Source organism: Arachis duranensis, chromosome 5 (assembly GCF_000817695.3).
Source record: "Arachis duranensis cultivar V14167 chromosome 5, aradu.V14167.gnm2.J7QH, whole genome shotgun sequence".
NCBI lineage: Eukaryota > Viridiplantae > Streptophyta > Magnoliopsida > Fabales > Fabaceae > Arachis > Arachis duranensis.
This window is the reverse complement of record NC_029776.3, coordinates 86814273-86819683: the sequence shown is the minus strand read 5'-3', so window position 1 is coordinate 86819683 and position 5411 is coordinate 86814273.

Below are 5411 nucleotides of genomic sequence, written 5' to 3'. Positions count from 1 at the left end.
TCGACGTTTAACTAATGTATTTAGCCAAATAGATTCTACGTAATTTTTCCACTATTGTATTTAATTCCTACCGATTATAAACCGACAGCTAATATGTTTTTTTCGTTATATATAACTTATATAATATAAATTAAATCAAGTTGGATGAAGACTCGTGAAAATAGATTAATTAAAGGAAATAAATGTGTCCCCATTCCCCATTGCTTTATGTGAGAGTGCCTTAGTGTTAGAAATAGGTCTCAGCTATGATGATAACGATGATAATAATAATGATAATAATTTTTTGATACACACTTATATATAAATTGAAATTTTAAAATGAAATTTGCTTCTTCAAAAAAAAGATATTTTTATAAAATTTTAATAAATATCTTTGACTATTCACAATTTCACATATAACATCTTCAATAATCTTCATTACCTTCATTGTATCCACTTGTTATCCTTGTTTATTGCCATTTTCTCCCACTACTTTTTTGATATGAAACTCGTCATCTCTATATATATATTCTATGCATATATATTGGAATAAATGATTATCACATGATCCTATCACCTTCCACAGCAACTCATTTTTCGTAACAGAATTTCCACCACCGTTTAAAAAGCATTGTTACATTTTTCATAACTATATCACTTACATATACTTTTAATTTCTCTGTGCTCCTTTGACTTTTGATTGTTGATTTCTCAAAATTAATCGAGTCCCGACATCATGGGTTTTATCATGTATTATAATTTGTATTCAAATTTTTCTTACTTGACCATTTTATATAGTATATTTTTAAATCTTTCTTAACTTTTTTTTAACTATTATTCTATTTTTTTCATCTAATGAATTTCTTTGTTTTTCTACTATATCTTTTAATCTGATAGATTAAGGACTAATTTATCGCAAATTAAAGTTTCATTTAAAGATTTATTGGCCAATGAATTGTTATATACATAAGGCAAAATTTGAACCATCAACACTTATTTAAATAGACGAATGAGCTGACCACTCGACCAATTTAAATTGATTATCTAATGAACTTTTTGTTCGAATGTTCTGCAAGTGAGTCCTCTCCTCATAATTTCAACCCTCGTATCATAATTTGTATTCTCTCATTCGCATATAATTATTCATTTATTTAATTAAGTATTATAATCATTTATGTCATATTAATTAATTAATACCCTTATATTTGTTTTCACCTTTTTGTCACCCAGTGCCCCGTTTGTACAATATAAGTAGTTTAAAAATAATAATACAAAAAAATTTACTTTAAAATTTTAAAAATAAATTTTGTTGGATATAAAATCCAAAGCATTTATCTGATTTGATCCGTCTATTTGAATATTATACTTTATAAAGTAATACTACAATTAATAAAATTTATTATTTTTGATCAATATTTTATTAATAAATGTATTTTTATATTAAATTTTAAATTTTAAATTTTAATAATATAAAAATAAAATATTAAAAAATAATTAATATTGATAAAAAAGTATTAATTTTAACTATTTTGCTAATTTATATTATCCTTAATGTATCAGTGTATCAATTTGTACAATTTTTAAATTTATGGACGAAATTAAACACATGATAAAAAGTTGAGAAAAATAAATCTAAGCTCAATTAACCTTTTTTATTGTTCCTAGAATCAAGGTAGTCAGAATTGCGTGTAAACTCGTAGAAACACACGATTATATGCTTCTACTTCATCTTTCTGTTGCACTTCTGCTTCTCGTTCAGAACCAGGCTGCTTCGTGTGAAATCGCCGTTGAAAATTGCAGAGTTGCTGGAATCGTAGCTTTTGCTGCGTGGTTGCGTTTCAGGTTGAAGAAGTTCTTTTTCTTGGCGCTGAACCTCTTGATTGCAGCCCAACCCAACCCAATGGCCCAATCTAAATAGAAGGCCATGGAAGAAGAGCCCTAGCAGAGTAACAGTCTCTAATATCTTAATCTCCCTTACTTTTACAGTTTATCTCTAATTCTCCATGGCCAAAATTTCAAATTTTCACCTCTCTCGAGTCTCAATCTCTAACTCTATATCTATTTCTTTCTGAAATTTGAATTTCGCCCAACCGAAAATTTCAATTTGGAACATTGCCGACTCGCCGTGACTCCGTGAGGTTTGCCGCTGGTGTTATCGACTCAGACTAGTGGTGGTTGGACTGCGTGAGGCCGTGAGCGTCACTTTGCGATTGCAACACATTGAGACTCTCTAGCTCAGTGGCTCTGCCTTTCTGTCTCTGGCTCTGGAATCTGGATTGGAATCTGGATCGCTGGTCACTGCTCTTCCCCTCCCCTTTGCTGCTAGTTCATCAGGTAAGTTAAGAAGAAACATATCACTTTCTCACTCTAGTAATATAATTGAACGATATTTCTGTGGTTCTATGTCAATATATGACAAAATTTTATCCTAATTTGTGTTAAAAGTACAAGCAACGTACCTAACTAATTAGACTAATTAGGCCAATTTCATCCATCATCATATTGTTGTGGATTACCAACATAGCTTCATCGGTAATTATCTCTCATAAATGAATTCGTGATTTGCCCTTACAAACCTTCTGTGTTGTCTTTAATAGAAAGGAGGTTAGCAAGTATAGGTTTATAAGTTGTGACTTTGTCATGAAAATGAAATTGCTGTGGCCTGTTTGATTTGTGTTTGACTAAACTTCTTGAATGGAAATAAGTATGTTTTGTTTTATTATTTTTATTTCTAGATGTAACAATGTTCTCTACTTTCGTGGTGTGCCTGAGAATGAAAAAATTGATGATGCTGCAGAAAACTAGAATGATAAAATTATCTCATTATTATAATATAATTAGAGACCGATTAAATTCAAGTTGTGTATTTATGTGTAGAGATTTGGATCAATATAAGTTGCCTATGTTTTGCTTGTTTAGAACTTTTGATTTTTATTGTTTTGAATTTGATTTTTCCTAGTTTGAAAAAGTTGAAGTAGTAGTTTGATCTGGTTTGGTGCTACTATATATGCTTTTTTCTTGAATGTTGCTGCATAGTTGGATAATCATATTCTCTAGAAAGTGAGGTCTTTTTTATAAATATTCAGACTTATATATTGAGTTAAAGTTTTGTGCGATGATAAATAATAATTCATATTCCATTGACAATGTGGTATATAACATTGCCGTTAGAGGTTTTGAAAAAGTAAATGCTAGAACTGATATTGATTTCTAAATTGACTCTAATATTGATTATGATGAGATTGTGGGATGCAATTAACTAGCTAGAGATACTCTAATATAACATGTCGGAGTGATAATGGACAATCATTAATAAATTGTGAGAAAACCCTAAATACAAAACTTAGCATATATTATATATATAAATCTGTTGGATTATTAGTAACTTTATGTAAAGGGTCATATTAATGTGTATGCCGGTTATTTGGTTCCAAAAGTTAATTAGGTCTTCATTGGGTTTAGGTGTATCTAACTATAAATATATAAGTAATAACAGGTTCAAAGTAAAGATAATGCCGAAAGAATCATCACTCTCTTGATTCTATGATAGTAAAAATAAAATTTTATTAATTTATTATATAAAATTCATTCAGTCTTATTCAGACATAAATTTTAATTTTGTTGAGTGGTTTTTTTTAATAAGTGTTTAATGATAATACATTGAAAAAATAATAATTTTCATCATTTTAAAAGTCTTGATTATGACTATAATCTTGATGAGTTGGACTCTAACAAAGAGTGAATTATTGCTGACAAAGATAGAGAAGAAGAAGAAGATTTAGATGTTCTAATTCTAAATCCTGATTTAAATGATGAAACAAGTGGTAATAGAGTTGTTGGTGTCTCTAAGAATCCTTTGGCAATTCCTCATCTTGATGATGATGAATTTAAAGAACTTTTCCAATGACTTCTTCCTCCTGCTTCTGATAATGATAAAGATGGTAATGCAGAAGTTTGTGAAACTTGTGAAAATTGTATGACTGATGAAAAATAAAATGATTATTAAATAACTTGTTTAGATTTTAGTTAATTAGTTGTTCATTCTAGTAATTTGGTTGGTTTATTTGCTACTTGAATTTATTTTAGTGTTGTATGAATTTATAAATTACGAATTTGTGTTTTAATTTGTGAATTTGTGTTGAATTTTTACTTTTAATTTATTATGGTATATATATTAGTTATAATTTTATGGATAATTTAATTTATTTAAGATTTATTTTATTTTCTATAAAATTAATTTTTGTTATTAAATTTTTTTAAATCTTTATAATTTACAATTTAACGAATTACAATTTTAAATTAGTTTAACAAGTCAAGGTAAAAATTACGAATCCCTAGCCTAAAATTATAACAAAAAAATTTGAAAAATAGCGGCCACGTAGAAGATCAAATTTCGGCAGAAGCAGACAGAGTAGTAAAATATAAATAGGTGTGGTTGGAAGGTGTATTGGTAATTAATTAGGTGGACCATACACGTTCTCAAGAGAGTGGAATTTCATCTTTCATGGGAACATTGTTTACTCATCACAAAATGTGCACAGATGCACCAAGTTATATATTTATAAATTATAATGATATGTGCATGTAGCTACTAAAATATTAACATATTATTTTTTTATTGTATTTTTTAATTTGACAAATTAAAAACTATTCTATCATAATACTAAATTCTATTTAAGAGTTTACCATTTATCAATAAGTTGTTGTATGTATGAAATAGATTTAAAAAAATATTATTTAATTTAAAATACTCAAATACGGTTGGGTTTAGGAGGGCCCAATTGTTATCCTAAGTCCCAATCAATATGGAGAATTGGCGTTGACACCCCCTCCCCCCATTTGCAACAGTTTAACACTAACATTTACCTAACTCCAGATTAAAATAAAATATTAAGTGCTCTATGTCTTCCTACGTATACGTACCTAGTCTCTAGATTCTAGAGACCTATATGGCTAGATAAATAATTGAACAGTCAAAATATATAATATAAAACTATCCATGACAGTATATCATGACACATTTTCACACACATGTTTTTTTTTTTTTATGAGTGAGGTGACACTCCAACTTGCAGCCCTTTTAGGTAACTAGATGTGGTGGGAAAAAAGAAATCAATTTTCTTCCTCACAAATTCATATAAGTGCATTACACATATGTATTCAGAGAATAAAAATGTTATATACAGCTATTAAATTAATTAAAAATATTATTAGAAAATAAATTTATCTTAATATTAGAAATAAATATTTATTTTCAATTTTTTACCGATATATTGAAACAAATAGAACAAAATTTAAAAAATGTAGGATTAGAATTGATGTGGTGTGCAAATTTTTTATTTAATAATGGCTAGAGGAATTTAAATCAAAATCTATAATAAAAATATAAAAATGAGAGGATCAAAATCCGATAAATATATAAATTATATTCG